We start from the raw sequence: 21,681 nt of genomic DNA on the forward strand, positions 1-21,681 counted from the left end.
GGGAGCATCCAGAAATTTCCAGTACAGCTAAGAGAGTAGTACAGTCTTGTTTGATCTGTTTACAATACAATCCTGGAAAGGGACACAAACTCCTGCGGGAGGGTTTGCTACACCAACTGCACCTTTCGAAGTTCTCAAAATGGATTATATTCAGCTTGAACGCTGCAACAATTCTTGGTGGTGGTATGTGCCTTTAGTAAATGGATAGAGGCGTACCCCACAAAGGATAATACTGCCATTACCACAGCCAAGGTGCTTTTGAAATAATTTTTCCCTGGGTTTGGTGTTTGCAGACTTTTATGGAATGATAACGGACCTCATTTTGTTGGGGAAGTTATTAAGTATGTCCTGAAAGGATTAGGGATCAGACAGAAGTTCCATGCAGTTTTCCACCCACAATCAGCAGGGCTGGTGGAAAGGTATAATGCTACTTTGAAGTTGAAGTTAGCAAAGATACAGGCTTCCACATCTTTAACGTGGCCGGATGCATTACCATTGGCATTATTGTCTATTAGGTCAGTGCCACACTCTCAAACAGGCCTTACCCCCTATGAAGTTGTATTTGGAAGGCCAATGAACATTTGGGGAGTTCCTAAGCCAAATTCTGTATAAGATGTACCTTGTGTCCTGATGAATGATTATTTGGCACAGTTAACCGACAATTTGGTTTCTATTCATCAACAGGTTCGAGAAGTACTTCCTGACAGATCTACAGGTGAAGGCCATGAACTCCGACCTGGTGTCCAGGTGATGATTAAGTCCTTTGAAAGATCAAGCAGCTTGGAACCAAGGTGGCGAGGCCCAGAGCAGGTGCTCCTTGCGACAAGGACAGCAGTTCAAGTGACGAACCAAAAGAATTGGGTCCATAGTACTCACTGCAAGAGAGTGCTACCTACCTTGGTGAAACCTGCTGTGCTGACCGATCATCGAGAGATTTTGACTAAGGAGAAAGGCCGTGCTATATCACCTGACGAATCTGCAGAGTTCTTCCCAGACCATACGATTTCTGGAGTATCGCTATATAATTTGAGACCGAGCAAAGAATATGTAGTGCTGAAAAAAACTGGTTGAGTTACCGCCCTGGGTTAGTGAAACGGAGAGCCAATGTGGCAAGGAGGGGGATCAGTCATGCATTAGAGTAGTGGCACCCGTCTTGGCCCATGGTGAAGAAATCAGCGGCTGCCCAGGGATAAGAGCTCCAATGATTGTTTTTAATTAATTTCTGGAAGGGTTGATTATCACTGTTGCGAAAATGAATTACAAAGTGATCATTAGTACTATGGGGTTTGTTGTTGTTTGGTGGTTATAGCAATAATCACCTGGTTTGTTGAAAAGAAGGCTCCTGCTTATGAGTTTTTTGTTGCCACTACTCCAGTACCAGAAGATCACTATTACTTTACGCTTCCCTATCAGGAGCAGAAGCACCGTCAATCGTACTTCAATAATACTTTCATTCAGATGTTTCATCATACTCATAATGCTACAAATACTACTAACTGTTGGGTATGTGGAATGATACTTAGCTGATCGATGTGGTGCATGTCGCATCATCTGTAGTAGTTGCTGCGTTTTCATTCTAGATCACTCACCTTCAGTATATGATGCAATATCTAAATTGCATAAAATTGCTGCATAAATTCACACAGAGACTGGTACTTGGACTTTTTCTGGATGGTTTTGGGCTCTTGTTTCCGCCTGGGGCTGGAAACTACTGACTATCCTGTGTGTCATGATTGCAATATTTTTCACATGCTGTATCTGTATTCAGTGTGGTCCAATGTTCTGCTCCATGTGTATTACTGCTTGTATGCATACCAAAAGAGATATTACAGAAATGAAAGCACAACATATGTTAGATAAGGAAATAGCTGAAATGATGAGCATAAATATACAAGATGAATATTTAGATTATCCCAGAAAGACGAATGTCTTCAGCTAATGCTGAAAGGGTCTTCTGTTGTAATTTAGTAGCGATTAGATTAAGCATTAGCAGAAGACATCTTGTATTTAGCAACTATTGTGAACATTTCGCGGAATCCATTTTGTATTCATGGCAGCCATTATATCTGCCATATGCTGCCATGTGCTCTGTCCTACCATCCTGTTAACTACTCTTGAAAATCTGTCTAGTGACAAGCAATGTTCCCTCTAATTTTTTTCCACTGTGTGTGGCACCGTAAGGTCTCTGTGCGCTTCAGCTAAGGATACGTGCACCAAGAAATTAACCATTCACGCGAGCACAGCGCATAACTAACAAGATCATTGACATTTGCCACTCCATAGCTTTGTCTTCCCACTAAAGCAAAAAAGGCAGGGCATTAGAAGTTAAAAAAGAAGAAAATAGTATCTCGTTCACATCAGGAGCAGCGAAGGGGCACAGATTAAGTTGAATCAATCAGTGCTTGGTACCTGCTCCACACAGAGGAAAGCAAATGATGCTTGGCTTCCAGTGACAAATTACAAGACTGTAGAGAAGAGTGCCACGCAAGCCAACAAAAAGTAAGTGACAGGCAGGCTCCAAGCCCTTTACTGTACACAACAGAGTCTCCCAAGCAAGACGCAGGCGCTAGCACATGCACTCACAGCAAGCAACAGAAAGGTGACAAGAACGGCCTTCCACTCCACGTCTTCATGTGGCGGTGGGTTTTAGTAATATTCAAACCGTTTGAGCTTTAACAATGTATTTTGGTTGCAGATTTTTGTTTATGTGGAAAATCTTTAATTATACAAAAATGCTGCGGCCACACAATTGCATAATTTTAGTGGCCCTGAATATAGTGCATCTTACAAACTGATGTCACGGCGGGGGCTCAACAAACAGACAACATTAAGGCATAGTTTGCTTAGTCCCTGGATCGTTAATGTGGACAGTGACTTTAGCCCATCCATAACTCTGGGTATTCCTCACAATAACCAGCTACCTAATCTGTGACCTGCAGTACAGAGTACAGCATTTGGCACTTATCCTTCTTGTGTTCTCCGGTTTTGCAGCATGTTATTAACCACTTCGCTGCCAGGCCTTTTCCCCCTCTTGTGCCAGGCCTTTTTTTGCCTATTTGGGGCAGTTCGCGCTTAGGCCCTCATAACTTTTTGTCCACATAAGCTAACCAAGCCAAATTTGCGTCCTTTTTTTCCAACATCCTAGGGATTCTAGAGGTACCCAGACTTTGTGGGTTCCCCTGAAGGAGGCCAAGAAATTGGCCAAAATACAGTGAAAATTTCGTTTTTTTCAATAAAATTGGAAAAAGTGGCTGCAGAAGAAGGCTTGTGGTTTTTCCCCTGAAAATGGCATCAACAAAGGGTTTGCGGTGCTAAACTCAGCAGCTTCCCAGCTTTCAGGAACAGGCAGACTTGAATCAGAAAACCCAATTTTTCAACACAATTTTGGCATTTTACTGGGGCATACCCCATTTGTGCAATTTTTTGTGCTTTCAGCCTCCTTCCAGTCAGTGACAGGAATGGTCATGAAACCAATGCTGGATCCCAGAAACCTAAACATTTCTGAAAAGTAGATAAAATTCTGAATTCAGCAAGGGGTCATTTGTGTAGATCCTACAAGGGTTTCCTACAGAAAATAACAGCTGAAAAAGAAAAATATTGAAATTGAGGTGAAAAAACCATCAATTTTTCTCTACGTTTTACTCTGTAACTTTTCCCTGCAATGTCAGATTATCGAAAGCAATATACCGTTACGTCTGCTGGACTCCTCTGGATGCGGGGATATATAGGGTTTGTAGGTTCATCAAGAACCCGAGGAACCCAGAGCCAATAAATGAGCTGCACCCTGCAGTGCGTTTTCATTCTATACCGGGTATACAGCAATTCATTTGCTGAAATATAAGGAGTAAAAAATTGCTATCAAGAAAACCTTTGCATTTCCAAAAAGGGCACAAGATAAGGTGTTGAGGAGCAGTGGTTATTTGCACATCTCTGAATTCCGGGGTGACCATAGTAGCACGTGAATTACAGGGAATTTCTCAAATAGATGTCTTTTTTACACACACTCCTATATTTGGAAGGAAAAAATGTAGAGAAAGACAAGGGGCAATAGTACTTGTTTTGCTAATCTATGTTCCCCCAAGTCTCCCGATAAAAATGGTACCTCACTTGTGTGGGTAGGCCTAGCACCCGCGACAGGATATGCCCCAAAACACAACGTGGACACATCACAGAAAACAGAGCTGTTTTTAGCAAAGTGACTACCTGTAGATTTTGGCCTCTAGCTCAGCCGCCACCTAGGGAAACCTACCAAACCTTTGCATTTCTGAAAACTAGAGACCTAGGGGAATCCAAGGAGGGGTGACTTGTGTGGCTCGGACCAGGTTCTGTTACCCAGAATCCTTTGCAAACCTCAAAATTTGGCTAAAAAAACACATGTTCCTCACATTTCTGTGGCAGAAAGTTCTGGAATCTGAGAGGAGCCACAAATTTCCTTCCACCCAGCGTTCCTCCACGTCTCCCGATAAAAATGATACCTCACTTGTGTGGGTAGGCCTAGCACCCGCGACAGGATATGCCCCAAAACACAACGTGGACACATCACAGAAAACAGAGCTGTTTTTAGCAAAGTGACTACCTGTAGATTTTGGCCTCTAGCTCAGCCACCACCTAGGGAAACCTACCAAACCTGTGCATTTCTGAAAACTAGAGACCTAGGGGAATCCAAGGAGGGGTGACTTGTGTGGCTCGGACCAGGTTCTGTTACCCAGAATCCTTTGCAAACCTCAAAATTTGGCTAAAAAAACACATGTTCCTCACATTTCTGTGGCAGAAAGTTCTGGAATCTGAGAGGAGCCACAAATTTCCTTCCACCCAGCGTTGCCCCACGTCTCCCGATAAAAATGATACCTCACTTGTGTGGTTAGGCCTAGCGCCCGCGACAGGATATGCCCCAAAACACAACGTGGACATATCACAGAAAACAGAGCTGTTTTTAGCAAAGTGACTACCTGTAGATTTTGGCCTCTAGCTCAGCCGCCACCTAGGGAAACCTACCAAACCTGTGCATTTCTGAAAACTAGAGACCTAGGGGAATCCAAGGAGGGGTGACTTGCGGGGCTCGGACCAGGTTCTGTTACCCAGAATCCTTTGCAAACCTCAAAATTTGGCTAAAAAAACACATGTTCCTCACATTTCTGTGGCAGAAAGTTCTGGAATCTGAGAGGAGCCACAAATTTCCTTCCACCCAGCGTTCCCCCACGTCTCCCGATAAAAATGATACCTCACTTGTGTGGGTAGGCCTAGCGCCCGCGACAGGATATGCCCCAAAACACAACGTGGACATATCACAGAAAACAGAGCTGTTTTTAGCAAAGTGACTACCTGTAGATTTTGGCCTCTAGCTCAGCCGCCACCTAGGGAAACCTACCAAACCTGTACATTTCTGAAAACTAGAGACCTAGGGGAATCCAAGGAGGGGTGACTTGCGGGGCTCGGACCAGGTTCTGTTACCCAGAATCCTTTGCAAATCTCAAAATTTGGCTAAAAAAACACATGTTCCTCACATTTCTGTGGCAGAAAGTTCTGGAATCTGAGAGGAGCCACAAATTTCCTTCCACCGAGCGTTCCCCCACGTCTCCCAATAAAAATGATACCTCACTTGTGTGGGTAGGCCTAGCGCCCGCGACAGGATATGCCCCAAAACACAACGTGGACATATCACAGAAAACAGAGCTGTTTTTAGCAAAGTGACTACCTGTAGATTTTGGCCTCTAGCTCAGCCGCCACCTAGGGAAACCTACCAAACCTGTGCATTTCTGAAAACTAGAGACCTAGGGGAATCCAAGGAGGGGTAACTTGCGGGGCTCGGACCAGGTTCTGTTACCCAGAATCCTTTGCAAACCTCAAAATTTGGCTAAAAAAACACATGTTCCTCACATTTCTGTGCAGAAAGTTCTGGAATCTGAGAGGAGCCACAAATTTCCTTCCACCCAGCGTTCCCCCACGTCTCCCGATAAAAATGATACCTCACTTGTGTGGGTAGGCCTAGCGCCCGCAACAGGATATGTCCCAAAACACAACGTGGACATATCACAGAAAACAGAGCTGTTTTTAGCAAAGTGACTACCTGTAGATTTTGGCCTCTAGCTCAGCCGCCACCTAGGGAAACCTACCAAACCTGTGCATTTCTGAAAACTAGAGACCTAGGGGAATCCAAGGAGGGGTGACTTGCGGGGCTCGGACCAGGTTCTGTTACCCAGAATCCTTTGCAAATCTCAAAATTTGGCTAAAAAAACACATGTTCCTCACATTTCTGTGGCAGAAAGTTCTGGAATCTGAGAGGAGCCACAAATTTCCTTCCACCCAGCGTTCCCCCACGTCTCCCGATAAAAATGATACCTCACTTGTGTGGGTAGGCCTAGCGCCCGCGACAGGATATGCCCCAAAACACAACGTGGACATATCACAGAAAACAGAGCTGTTTTTAGCAAAGTGACTACCTGTAGATTTTGGCCTCTAGCTCAGCCGGCACCTAGGGAAACCTACCAAACCTGTGCATTTCTGAAAACTAGAGACCTAGGGGAATCCAAGGAGGGGTGACTTGTGTGGCTCGGACCAGGTTCTGTTACCCAGAATCCTTTGCAAACCTCACAATTTGGCTAAAAAAACACATGTTCCTCACATTTCTGTGGCAGAAAGTTCTGGAATCTGAGAGGAGCCACAAATTTCCTTCCACCCAGCGTTCCCCCACGTCTCCCGATAAAAATGATACCTCACTTGTGTGGGTAGGCCTAGCGCCCGCGACAGGATATGCCCCAAAACACAACGTGGACACATCACAGAAAACAGAGCTGTTTTTAGCAAAGTGACTACCTGGAGATTTTGGCCTCTAGCTCAGCCGCCACCTAGGGAAACCTACCAAACCTGTACATTTCTGAAAACTAGAGACCTAGGGGAATCCAAGGAGGGGTGACTTGTGTGGCTCGGACCAGGTTCTGTTACCCAGAATCCTTTGCAAACCTCACAATTTGGCTAAAAAAACACATGTCCCTCACATTTCTGTGGCAGAAAGTTCTGGAATCTGAGAGGAGCTACAAATTTCCATCCACCCAGCGTTCCCCCAAGTCTCCCGATAAAAATGATACCTCACTTGCGTGGGTAGGCCTAGCGCCGGCGACAGGAAACACCCCAAAGCGCAACGTGGACACATCCTAAATTTTGGAAAAAAACTGAGGTGTTTTTTGCGAAGTGCCTACCTGTAGATTTTGGCCTCTAGCTCAGCCGGCACCTAGGGAAACCTACCAAACCTGTGCATTTCTGAAAACTAGAGACCTAGGGAAATCCAAGGAGGGGTGACTTGCGGGGCTCGGACCAGGTTCTGTTACCCAGAATCCTTTGCAAACCTCAAAATTTAGCTAAAAATACACATGTTACTCACATTTCTGTGGCAGAAAGTTCTGGAATCTGAGAGGAGCCACAAATTTCCTTCTACCCAGCGTTCCTCCAAGTCTCCCGATAAAAATGATACCTCACTTGCGTGGGTAGGCCTAGCGCCGGCGACAGGAAACACCCCAAAGCGCAACGTGGACACATCCTAAATTTTGGAAAAAAACAGAGGTGTTTTTTGCGAAGTGCCTACCTGTAGATTTTGGCCTCTAGCTCAGCCGGCACCTAGGGAAACCTACCAAACCTGTGCATTTCTGAAAACTAGAGACCTAGGGGAATCCAAGGAGGGGTGACTTGCGGGGCTCGGACCAGGTTCTGTTACCCAGAATCCTTTGCAAACCTCAAAATTTGGCTAAAAAAACACATGTCCCTCACATTTCTGTGGCAGAAAGTTGTGGAATCTGAGAGGAGCTACAAATTTCCTTCCACCCAGCGTTCCCCCAAGTCTCCCGATAAAAATGATACCTCACTTGCGTGGGTAGGCCTAGCGCCGGCGACAGGAAACACCCCAAAGCGCAACGTGGACACATCCTAAATTTTGGAAAAAAACAGAGGTGTTTTTTGCGAAGTGCCTACCTGTAGATTTTGGCCTCTAGCTCAGCCGGCACCTAGGGAAACCTACCAAACCTGTGCATTTCTGAAAACTAGAGACCTAGGGGAATCCAAGGAGGGGTGACTTGCGGGGCTCGGACCAGGTTCTGTTACCCAGAATCCTTTGCAAACCTCAAAATTTGGCTAAAAATACACATGTTACTCACATTTCTGTGGCAGAAAGTTCTGGAATCTGAGAGGAGCCACAAATTTCCTTCTACCCAGCGTTCCCCCAAGTCTCCCGATAAAAATGATACCTCACTTGTGTGGGTATGACTAGCGCCCACGAAAGGAAAGGGCCCAAAACACAACGTGGACACATCAATTTTTTTTATAAAAAGCAGTGCCTACCTGTGTATTTTGGCCTGTAGCTCAGCCGACACCTGAGGAAACCTAGCAAACCAGTGCATTTTTGAAAACTAGAAACCCAGGGGAATCCAAGATGGGGTGACTTGCGGGGCTCTGACCAGGTTATGTTACCCAGAATCCTTTGCAAACATCAAAATTTGGCCCAAAAAACACTTTTTCCTCTCATTTCGGTGACAGAAAGTTCTGGAATGTGAGAGGAGCCACAAATTTCCTTCCACCCAGCGTTCCCCTAAGTCTCTCGATAAAAATGGTACATCACTTCTGTGGGTAGGCCTAGCGCCCACAAAAGGAAATGGCCCAAAACACAACGTGGACACAACATATTTTTTCACAGAAAACAGAGGTGTTTTTTGCAAGGTGCCTACCTGTGGTGTTTGGCCTGTAGCTCAGCCGGCCCCGGGGGGGGGGCAGAAATGCCCTAAAATAAATTTGACCCCCCAACCCCCACCCTCCCCCGCCGGGAGCGACCCTTGCCTACGGGGTCGCTCCCCCTGCGTGACATTGGCACCAAAAAACAAATCCCCGGTGCCTAGTGGTTTCTGCCCCCTTGGGGGCAGGTTGACCTAAACTCAGCCAATCTGCCCCCAAGGGGGGCAGAAATGGCCTAAATACAATTTGTCCCCCAGGGGAGCGACTTTTGCCTGATGGGTCGCTCCCCATCTCTAAAAAAAAAAAACAAAGAAAAAAAAGAAAAATTCCCCTGGCGCCTAGAGGTTTCTGCCCCCCCCCCCCCGGGGGCAGATCGGCCTAATAATAGGCCGATCTGCCCCCCGGGGGGGCTGAAATGGCCTAAAATAAATTTGCCCCCCCAACACCCACCCCCCCCCGGGAGCGACCCTTGCCTACGGGGTCGCTCCCCCTGCGTGACATTGGCGCCAAAAAACAAATCCCCGGTGCCTAGTGGTTTCTGCCCCCTTGGGGGCAGATTGACCTAAAATTGGCCAATCTGCCCCCAGGGGGGCAGAAATGGTCTAAATACAATTTGCCCCCCCAAGGGAGCGACCCTTGCCTGATGGGTCGCTCCCCATCTCTAAAAAAAGAAACAACAAAAAAAAAAAAACACACAAAAAAAATTGCCCTGGTGCCTAGAGTGTTCTGCCCCCCCCCCCCCCGGGGGCAGTTCGGCCTAATAATAGGCCGATCTGTCCCCCGGGGGGGCAGAAATGGCCTAAAATAAATTTGCCCCCCCAACCCCCACCCCCCCCCCGGAGCGACCCTTGCCTACGGGGTCACTCCCCCTGCGTGACATTGGCGCCAAAAAACAAATCCCCCGTGCCTAGTGGTTTCTCCCCCCTTGGGGGCAGATTGACCTAAAATTGGCCAATCTGCCCCCAGGGGGGCAGAAATGGTCTAAATACAATTTGCCCCCCCAGGGGAGCGACCCTTGCCTGATGGGTCGCTCCCCATCTCTAAAAAAAGAAACAACAAAATAAAAAAAACACCAAAAAAAAATTGCCCTGGTGCCTAGAGTGTTCTGCCCCCCCCCCCCCCCGGGGGCAGTTCGGCCTAATAATAGGCCGATCTGTCCCCCGGGGGGGCAGAAATGGCCTAAAATAAATTTGCCCCCCCAACCCCCACCCCCCCCCCCCCCGGGAGCGACCCTTGCCTACGGGGTCGCTCCCCCTGCGTGACATTGGCGCCAAAAAACAAATCCCCGGTGCCTAGTGGTTTCTGCCCCCTTGGGGGCAGATTGACCTAAAATTGGCCAATCTGCCCCCAGGGGGGCAGAAATGGTCTAAATACAATTTGCCCCCCCAGGGGAGCGACCCTTGCCTGATGGGTCGCTCCCCATCTCTAAAAAAGAAACAAAAAAAAAAAAAACGCAAAAAAAAAATTGCCCTGGTGCCTAGAGTGTTCTGCCCCCCCCCCGGGGGGCAGTTCGGACTAATAATAGGCCGATCTGTCCCCCGGGGGGGCAGAAATGGCCTAAAATAAATTAGCCCCCCCCAACCCCCACCCCCCCCCCGGGAGCGACCCTTGCCTACGGGGTCGCTCCCCCTGCGTGACATTGGCGGCAAAAAACAAATCCCCGGTGCCTAGTGGTTTCTGCCCCCTTGGGGGCAGATTGACCTAAAATTGGCCAATCTGCCCCCAGGGGGGCAGAAATGGTCTAAATACAATTTGCCCCCCCAGGGGAGCGACCCTTGCCTGATGGGTCGCTCCCTATCTCTAAAAAAAGAATCAACAAAAAAAAAAACCACAAAAAAAAAATTGCCCTGGCGCCTAGAGTGTTCTGCCCCCCCCCCCCGGGGGCAGTTCGGCCTAATAATAGGCCGATCTGTCCCCCCGGGGGGCAGAAATGGCCTAAAATAAATTTGCCCCCCCCAACCCCCCACCCCCCCCGGGAGCGACCCTTGCCTACGGGGTAGCTCCCCCTGCGTGACATTGGCGCCAAAAAACAAATCCCCGGTGCCTAGTGATTTCTGCCCCCTTGGGGGCAGATTGACCTAAAATTGGCCAATCTGCCCCCAGGGGGGCAGAAATGGTCTAAATACAATTTGCCCCCCCCCCAGGGGAGCAACCCTTGCCTGATGGGTCGCTCCCCATCTCTAAAAAAAGAAACAACAAAAAAAAAAAACACAAAAAAAAAATTGCCCTGGCGCCTAGAGTGTTCTGCCCCCCCCCCCCCCCGGGGGCAGTTCGGCCTAATAATAGGCCGATCTGTCCCCCGGGGGGGCAGAAATGGCCTAAAATAAATTTGCCCCCCCAACCCCCCCCCCCCCCCCCCCCGGAGCGACCTTTGCCTACGGGTTCGCTCCCCCTGCGTGACATTGGCGCCAAAAAACAAATCCCCGGTGCCTAGTGGTTTCTGCCCCCTTGGGGGCAGATTGACCTAAAATCGGCCAATCTGCCCCCAGGGGGGCAGAAAATGGTCTAAATACAATTTGCCCCCCAGGGGAGCGACCCTTGCCTGATGGGTCGCTCCCCATCTCTAAAAAAAAAAAAAGAACAAAAAAAAAAAACACAAAAAAAAAATTTGCCCTGGCGCCTAGAGGTTTCTTCCCCCCCTGGGGGCAGATAGGCCTAATAATAGGCCGATCTGCCCCAAGGGGGGGCAGAAATGGCCTAAAATAAATTCCCCTCCCCCCCAGGGAGCGACCCTTGCCTAAGTGGTCGCTCCCTTTGCGTGAAATTCACACACAGAAAAAACTCCCTGGTGTCTAGTGGTTTCTACCCCCCTTGGGGGCAGATTGGCCTCATCAAAATAGGCCAATCTGCCCCCAAGGGGGGCAGAAATGGGCAAAATATAATTTTCCCCCATTGGGAGCGACCCTTGCCTAAGGGGACGCTCCCCACCAAAAAAAATAAATTAAACAAAAAAAAAAAAAAATGGTCCCTGGTGCCTAGAGGTTTCTGCCCCCCCTGGGGGCAGATCGGCCTAATAGTAGGCCGATCTGCCCCCAGGGGGGGCAGAAAAGGCCTTCCCGAAAATATGCCCCCCTGGGAGCGACCCTTGCCCAAGGGGTCGCTCCCTTTTGTCAATAACAATAAAAAAAAAAAAAAAATCCCTGGTGTCTAGTGGTTTCTACCACCCTTGGGGGCAGATTGGCCTCATCAAAATAGGCCAATCTGCCCCCAAGGGGGGCAGAAATGGCCAAAATATAATTTTCCCCCAAGGGAAACGACCCTTGCCTAAGGGGTCGCTCCCCACCTCAATAAAAAAAAATGAAACAAAAAAACAAAAAAAAAACAAAAAATGGTCCCTGGTGCCTAGAGGTTTCTGCCCCCAGGGGGGGCAGAAAAGGCCTTTTCAAAAAAATGCCCCCCCTGGGAGCGACCCTTTCCCAAGGGGTCGCTCCCTTTTGTCAATTTCTAAGAAAAAAAAAATCCCTGGTGTCTAGTGGGGTTTCAAAAGCCGGATTGCAAGCAATCCGGCTTTTGAAACCCTCGGAGGGACTTCAAAGGGAAAGAAATACTTTTCCTTCCCTTTGAAGCCCCTCCGGGCCTCCCAAGTGATTGAAAAAGAAAAGCTTTTGCATTTCTTTTTCAATCGCGCTGGAAGCAGAGCTTCCAGCGCGACAAGGGAGGCCCCTGTGACACATCAGCGCGCGCGCGCGTGCTGACGTCACAGGAGGGGGGTGGGGGGGGGGTCGGTGGTGGAAGGGGAAGGTCTTCCCCTTCCATCCCCGACTTGGGGGGGGAAGGGGGGTGCACGGGGGCGCGCTAGCGCGCCCCCAAGTTCCCCTGTGCCATGGACGAGATGATCTCGTCCAAGGCACAGGGGAACTGTAGCCTTGGACGAGATCATCTCGTCCAAGGCACAGAAGAGGTTAAAGCTAGGCATTCTGATTATCCAAATCAGTCAATTAGAAGGACAGTATATAACAAGTATTTGCAATACAATAGGTCTTGCATTGGCAAGAATGCAAGCTATTGGTGTTGTAAATGACAATGTCTTTTATTTATGTGTTTTGATTTGGAGTGTAGAGGATGTATGTGGTGTGGAGTCGAAATTTGTGTTTTCTATTTGAATTGTTACTTGTGGAATTGTGCGGTGTGAAATTGTGTGGTACTGAGTGTATTTGTGTAGTGCAATTATGTGGCATGGTGAAAATATATGGGTGAGAGCTGCATAGAATACATAGAAAGGAAGATAGAGAGGGATAGGTAGATTATATCTTAACTGAGAAGATACAATGCAAGCTTCCCTCACATAGAAGGTACTATGCAAGCTTCCCTCACACACAGCAGATACTGCACAGGCAGAAGTCTAAGCTTCCCTCACACAATGCAGATACAGTACAGGCAGCAGCGGTGCATGGTTCCCTCACACACAGCAGATACAGCACAGCAGCAATGCAAGCTTCCGTTACACACACCAGATCTTCATAGGCAGCAGCAGTGCAAGCTTCCCTCACACACAGTGCAGATACAGCAGCAGGGCAAGCATCCCTCACACACAGCACATACAGCACAGCAGCAGTACAAGCTTCCCTCACCCACAGCACCGATACAGCAGCAGTGTAAGCTTCCCTCACACATAGCAGCTACAGCACAGGCAGCAGTAGTGCAACCTTCCCTCACACACAGCACATATACAGCACAGCACCAGTGCAAGCTTCCTTCACACACAGCACAGGTACAGCACAACAGCAGTGCAAGCTTCCATCACACACAGCACAGGTACAGCACAACAGCAGTGCAAGCTTCCTTTAGTCACAGCAGATACAGTACAGCAGCAGAACAATATTCCCCACACACAGCACAGTTACAGCACTGTAGCAGTGCAAGTTTCTCTCAAACTAAGCAGATACAGCACAGGCAGCAGCAGTGCAAGCTTCCCTCATAAACAGTGCAGATACAGCACAGGTAGCAGTGCAAGCTTCCGTAACACACAGCACACATACAGTTCAGGCTGCAGTGCAAGCTTCCCTCATATACAGCGCTGATACAGCACAGCAGTAGTGCATGAAGCACTGGCATTGCCTTTAGGTCTTGGCTTTGGGACCTTATAAGTGTTTAGCCAGAGCTATTCTTCAATTTTGTGCAATGAGGGTGCTGGTAAACAAGAACTGCCAAGCTTGTTTTTGTAAGCAAACACAGACTGCACTTCCAAGGCCTGCTCTGCATTCCAGGTATTCCTCTGGGAGCTGGCAAGGGGCTCCAAAGAGACAAGCAATTCTCCACAGAAAATGCAAAAAGAAATATGTGAAATGCTTTACCTAAAGAAAGACCTTTTGAGTGTTCAGCTTTTAGTATTTTCTTCACTGTTAATGATTCTTTTTTCTCTCCCAGAGTGTGATTAAAAGTGTTTTTTACCCTTATAGTGTGATATTGGAAACACAGGTACGGTTTGTCAAAGGATGCTCCTGCACATTCAAATTTGTAACTGCATATAGTTAATGTGGTTTACACGAGCACCAGTAGCTTTATAGACAGAGACATTTATTTTTAGTCATGGAGAAACTAAGCACCTTTCCCAAAATCACAGGATGTTGAGCCTCCGAGACTTAAACACTGTCCCAGCCTCAAAGTTCAAAGTTGAAACAGCACATCCCTTTGCGCAAAACGTTTAAAATGTGACGGAAGAACGAAATTCCAGTCATAAAGCCGGTGAAATGTACTTTGAAATGTACCTATAAGCAGCACTTTTAATTGCAGCAGCTCTTTGGGCACTGGCACCTTTTTTTATTTAAGATACACGTTTTACTTGTTGTTTCCTATTTTTGAGGGCCGATGCTTATTTTTCTTACTCAAGCATTTACGTAAAAGACACATATGGGAAAGACAGGTGGAAAAGAAAAACAAAAAAGAGTCACAATGGGAGAAAACAGAAAGCTGCACGAGTGAGCTGATGGGCCAAGGACTGGCTTTAAATGGATTGAAGAGGCCCGAGATGGCTTCAGTATTATGCTGCCTTAGTATTCCGTGTTTGCACTTTTAATTGAAGCAGCCACATGTTTAAGAAGAGGGCTTTAGGCACTGGCAAGTTTTTTTTATTTACAAAATATGCACTGGATAGAACACAATGCCCTCAGTGACAAAATAAACATTTTATCTAGCAAGCGATCACATCAGCCAGCCAGCCTGCTCATAAGCATGATTTATTGCCCTGAATGCAGCCCGGTGCCCTCCAGCCAGACAAAGCTAATAAAACTCCTGTGACCTGGGCGCTTTGTAAAGGTGTGTGCGCGGTGGGAAAAGACATCCTGCGCGCACGCACATGCGCGCACGTTAAAGGGAACATTGGTGACAAGTTATATTTAGCAGCTCCCACTTTGCACATGCCCAGTAAGGTCTGCAGCTGTTAGTAATTAGTGGCCAACAGTAATGTGTCTACTAGTCTTTGAAAACTGTTAGCCCCTCCTACCTGTTGACTGTGCATTTCCATATGACCTTATATGTATACAAGTCTTGCTTCTATACTTGTACCCCCTTCTTTTAGCCCCTGCGTGGGTATAAAAGGACCATGCTCTCTTAGTGCAGTGTGCTACTTCAAACATTACCGAAGGGTGCTGTTTGAACTGTAGTACCACCTCATGAGGTTTAATAAACATTGTCTTTTATTTCAGTTTCTGTGCCAACTTCTTCCTATATGGTCTGAGGACTTTGTGCAGAGAACGGTGAACCCCTTGCACTAGTAGGCCTTGCTGAGGCTTACTTCAACACATTGGTTAACCATTTTGACAGAACCAAGGATACCAAATTGTTGTTTGGGGTACGTGTAACTGTCTCACCAATGTGGACACATTCCTGTCTGTTGCAATGAAAACAGTTTGGCATACTAATTCATGTTGTTTGACACAGACTGGCTTACATACACATGTGTGAAGGACTAAGGCTTCATGCCAATCGGCTACTGTCGACGTGAAATGAATAGATTTTTGCTGTGAAGGCAGGTTTTAAACATTTTTCAGATAAGAAATGATGCCATTGTACATGTTTCCAGTCCTTTAGGAGCAGATGCTCATTATCATATTGTCGTAGCACCAACTTGACAATGTCAAGTCTGGTATATCAACTGTATCAGGAGGGCACAGTTTGCCATGTCACCAGTAATAGGGCCTACATTTCCTACTCGCATTTGTGATGGAGCCTCACACCTAACCCAAACCTCAAATGCAGCATGTTAGGTCTAATTGTCCCTCATCTCATAGAGAAACTGCAGGTACCCCATTGTTTGCATGCAGCCATGTGTCTGCTCAAAACAGTACTTGGCTTGTGATGAGGGAGCAAATGACAATCTTCAGCACTAAACAATATACCAAACACAGCATCAGACACCGTCTGATTAACTTACACCTCCAGAAATCCTCACATGCGTTTGATGTATGTCTACTGTCATGTTGATACCATACAACATTGCTGGAAATAAAAAAGGTTAAACAACAAAAATGGCAACAGACAATAACTTACCCCCTTGATGCTGCTGTTGGGCTCTTATCTGCCCATCATGATCTGGGTAGACCACTGCAAGGATGCAGGCCATTAGTGGGGTCATGATGCGGTGCGCGCGCTTGGATCATTGGGAGGACTGGCCAAGCTGGCCTTCCGCTGACTTACAGGTCCAGCGTCGGAGGTCCTCCCACCTCTTCTGGCAATGCAGGCTGTGCCGCTTATGGACCCCTAGGGTCCGCACCTTCTTAGCGATGGCCTTTTAGATTTGCCACCTTTGATGGGCATAGACCAGTATGAATGTCAGAAAAGAACATTTGAGTGATTTTTTTTGTTTGTAGTGCTGTGACACAATTTTGTGGCATTGCTCACATGCATTCACCAAATATTAACTTCATTTTTTGCATAAACATTTAAAGGTTCCTTGGAAATACTGATTTGCAGGGATCTATTGAGTACCCTCAACACTTTCCATCTCCTCATATTACCAATCCAGGCTATTAACATCATCTAGGCCAGGGCTATGTAACCTTTCCTGTGGTGAGACTCACTCCTGATTAGTCACAATCATTGGGAGCTACTAAAAGCTAAACAACCCGTACATAATTTGCACATAACCCAGCTCCATTGTCTTCATGCCTAAACATATAGGAGTCAGAAACCATGGTTTGCATTACATACAGTGACTAAGGGCAGTATGGAAGTGCAGTTATGTGTTGGCAAGAGCATGGATTTGGGGGAGTGTATGAACAAGTGTTTGTAGGAATGGGACATATTTGTATGGATGATTGAGAGCCTTTCCCCATATGTGGCACCATGACAATTTTAAACCATACAGGTATTCCTATTTCACAAGATGGCCTGTAATTCCACTTGACAGGACAGCATCAGACAACTCCATGTGTTTAGACAATCTTCTTGCACTTAACATTACTCTCATTTTCACATGGGCTGTATGTTTTCACGTGTACTACTGGTACACTGTCTACTGGCCACTGGTAGTAAGGGGCCTGCAATTGGTCTGATGAAATCTGGAAATGTGAAATACATGGACAGATATTTCAACTTCTTGTTTCAGGTGACATTTCATTTCCATGTACAGACATTTCTAACATTAGCAAACAGCATTCTGTCCCCAGCTAAATCATGGTGTTCACTACACTCCAATCACAACAGTTCACCCATGAACAAAGAGGGTCAAATTAGCCTGTGGGCAAAAAAGGAACCAGTTACTTAGTCAAACATTTCCCAGTCAGACATGTACCTGTTGCTCTGGGTTCACATATAGCTGGCTTTACAGAGACAGGGCCTCCCTGGCAAGGAGCTCTAGCTCCTCCATGCTGAAGGCAGGGACCCTGCTTTGCCCAGCATCCTGGATCCCAGAGGTCGATAACTGCAGCAAAAAACAAGCTCTTGTTGGCTGCAGTGTTAGGAGGCAAGTGAGCTTTTTGAAATACACCGCATACAAGTACACAGCGGATGTGATCTGTGATGGAGACGAACACAGCCATTGGCTTTCATGCGTAGCTGTCACACACCTTAGCCTATGGAAAGATTTGTTGTGGAGTGTACCACCTACTACCCAGTCAACTTCCGCCGACAGCCGTCGGCTAGCCAATTTCCTGACGGCTAAGTCAGAAATCCACCACTTTAGGTTGTGAAGCTGTTCATTTTTCAGTTGTTAATGCGTCACAAGCACTCAAAATGGAGGCTAGTGTAAATACGAATGTCAGATACAAATGACACTGTTTTTTGTAAGATATGGCACATTAAAAGTGAGCCGTGACTGTGTTTGGCACCAATAGTGCCACAGGGGAAGTAACACCTCCATTGATGGTTGATGGTATTTAGGGAAAAAAACACACACATCCGGGACGGCTTGCGATGGACACACACACATAACCACAAACCCATATGAACACACACACCTACGTACACACACATACTACACACACGCACACCCAAACTCCACACACCACGGCCAACACACATGTGGTGTATACACACCAACTCGCACACACACAGCACCACCACTGTCTGACACAATCCTGCACAACACAACCAACTCAAACAGCGACATCACAACCGCAGCTACTCAAATGCTTCGCCAAGCACTCTGGCTGCACACCTCCACATGACAACACATACATACAACACATAACAACACCACACAACCAATCAACACTATCACACTGCCATACAGCAAACCATTTGTCACACCACGTCCACACCACATACAACGCATAAGACATAGCCAACACCACACACACTGACGGACACACAATAACCACACAAGGGCACACAACACTGCCATTACACATGCTAACACAAACGATGCACAATTTGGCTACACACATTCATGTACCAAACACAAACATATCCAGCACACAAAACACAGCAAGAACAGCAGCACTCATGGCAGGGCCACACACACACATGCAGCCCAGGCTCACCTGCTAGCACAACCAACACACACACACATCTCACACACACACAAACCAAAGCCCACAAACACTAAACAGCCATGTAGAAAGAAAGGCAGGACAAGTATGTTACCATCAAATCCAACAGCAGGTTGGGCCAGATGTATTGAAATATTCAGCAATTAAAAAATAACTTTATACAAATAGTCCAAAGTCTTAGGTACCCAAGGCACAAATGGCACCTCATTGTGTCCCTACTTGACTCCTGACTGTAAAATGATCTCCACAGGCTAGGGGCATCAAGGGGGCAGGCAGGCACTACAGGGATTAAGGAGGGGATGGATGGGGGTTGGGCTTGGGAAGGCGGTCATTGTTCTTGGGCTTGAGAGGGGAGTCATTGGGCTTGTAAGGGGGGTCCTTGGGCCTGGGCATGTAAGGGGTAGAGGGGCATGGGCACTAGCAGGGGGAGGACATGGAGGTGGAAGAGATTTGTCAGGGACACAGAGTCTCACAGGGTGGGAGAGGGGTAGGGAACAAGGAAAACTCAGAGAGGAAATGCTTCTTAGTCACACAGGGCGGTCATGGCAAAAGGGTTTGGGAGTGGAGGGAGAGGGAGTGGTTGTCAGATGTATAGGTGTGGATGTCTTGGGTGCAGATGCGTGTGTGGAATGCTTGTGGGTGCTGGGTGTCTGTTGGGTGGGTGAGTGCAGATGTTTAGGTGTCTTGGGAGGAGGGGGCAGGAGGTGCTGGGAGATGCTGTGGTGGATAGGTGACTGTCTGTTGGAGTGGTGTCTGCAGGTATGGTACACGGGCTGCATGTGGGGGGTCGGTGGTTGTGGTGGGTGCAAATGTAATGACTGGAGTAGATGTCTGCAGGTCTGCTATTGTTCTGACTGTGGGTAAGATGGGACTGGTGGCTGGATCCGTGCATGATGGTGTGGTGACTGCAGGTGTATCTGATGTAGTGTCTGTGAAGGAGGAGGAGGTGGGGGAGTCAGTGCAGTGAGTGGATGTTGGTGTGTCTGCAGGTGGGTGTTGCTTGTGTGCCGGTGGTGGGCTTGTGGTGCTTGTGTTTGTCTGAGCTACCCTTGTCTATTGAGGTTGATGCATGCCTGTGTGTACTTGTGCTTTGGATGGGTATGAGGAAGGGGTGTCTGGGATTGGGAAGAGGTAGTTGAAGGGGAGACGGGAGACAAAGAGACACTGGCTTCCATCAGAGTGGAGGCCAGAGCCTGAAAAGATCTTTGTAGGCCAGCCATGGCACTGTGAAAGCCACCCAGAAACGCATTGCTCTGTTGGACTTGAGCTGCCAGTCCCTGGATCGCATTCACGATGGTCGACTAACCCACAAAGATGGACCTCAGGAGGTCAATAGCCTTCTCACTGAGGGCAGCAGGGCTGACTGGAGGAGATGCCCACCCTCCTTGGTGAGCAGGCACGGGGTACTGGATTGGGAGCTAAAGGGAGGCCTGTGTTAGTAGGGGGGGGTGGACAAAGATGGAACTGGAGTGGTCCTAGATGGGTCTGCCACTGCCAGGGAGTGTCCACTGGAGAACGATTCTGAGGATGAGGTGTCCAATCCGGTCTCCTCCGTGGCACTCCCCTCGCCTTCTGTCCCACTGGGTCCCTCATTGTCGCTGGTGCCACCTTACTGGGTCCTGTGGGCAGCTGCTTCCTCACTCACCTTTGACCCTTCTCCTTCGCCAGACGATGCTGTTGCACACAATGAGAGAGGGAGAGGGAGTGAGATAGGGGCACAATGGTTAACATATACCTCCCATTGATACAGCTACACATGCACATCTGTCACAGTACATTTCATGGCTAGGCCATCGCATTTGCCAATTCACATTACCTACATTATGTCATGACATATCACTATGACCCACACCTTTCTGCCAACCCTCACACCTACAGCAATAACTAAGTAGGACTGCACTATTAGACTCATCCCCATGATGCCAGCCTGAGCCCTTTAGTGGGCATAGCATGCCCTAGATGCAGTAGCAATAGTGTGCCTGAATACACATCTTACCTCTCCATACCCCTTTCGCCCATTGGATGTGCAGCTGACTAGACACAACATATCAGGGCCTCTACAGATACCACACCTGATTAGTCCATGTCCTCTGTAACATGTCCATTACAGTAATGCAAACTCCACAAACAGACCACACAGCATCTACCTGTCATTTTACATGGCTGCCCACTCAATATACTGATGCCATTATGGAGGAGAACTCAGATTTAGCCAATACTAGTCAGACACCCAAACAGTTCACATCTGATGTGTACTATGTGAATCTGTGGTATAGCCATGTGAGTAGTTAGACACTATCACAGAGCCAGAACAGGTGACATACAACACATACATCACTACCCAGCATACTGCTAAGTGCATCTACATTGGGTCATGTACCATTTGTAAAACATCCAAACAAATCCACTGAGTGCACTGTCACAACAGATGTACCTCTGGAACACACAGTCCACATCATGGACCACTTCCAAGGCCACAACACATGCAGGTACACCAGTTGCACTACACACCATGACAACTCCACCCTCTTACACACCATTCCACAAATGGCAAAACTCGTCACTGAGCCCAGACAACACACACCTCAGGGGGTGTATATTTGCATGCATTAGGTACACATGGACAAACACCACTGCTAGTACACCAAATACACATCCCACTACCTCATAAGCAGCCTGAGGAGACTGAATACAAACTTTTCATCACATCAACAGGCCATGTGTCATGCAGTACCCAAACCACTCCTAATCTGCTACTACCTAATAGCCAAGGCAAGCTGTAATGGTCACAGGCAATCAGATGTGCCCCCAACTATCCATGACAACATGATGTAGGCAGTCAGTCAGCAATGCAGCATAGGACTTGCTAGGACTTTGTACTACATGCCATGTACACACGATGGTGACAAATTAGGGATCTCCCAGGGCAATTACCATCTCTAGTACCAACCCATAGGTTGGAAGGCCACAACCCTAGGAATGCATTATCTGTTCTATCAGACCTCATCAATTCGACATGTTACAGTATCCCAGGTTA

The sequence above is a fragment of the Pleurodeles waltl genome, chromosome 3_1 (assembly GCF_031143425.1).
Source record: "Pleurodeles waltl isolate 20211129_DDA chromosome 3_1, aPleWal1.hap1.20221129, whole genome shotgun sequence".
Taxonomy (NCBI): Eukaryota; Metazoa; Chordata; class Amphibia; order Caudata; family Salamandridae; genus Pleurodeles; species Pleurodeles waltl.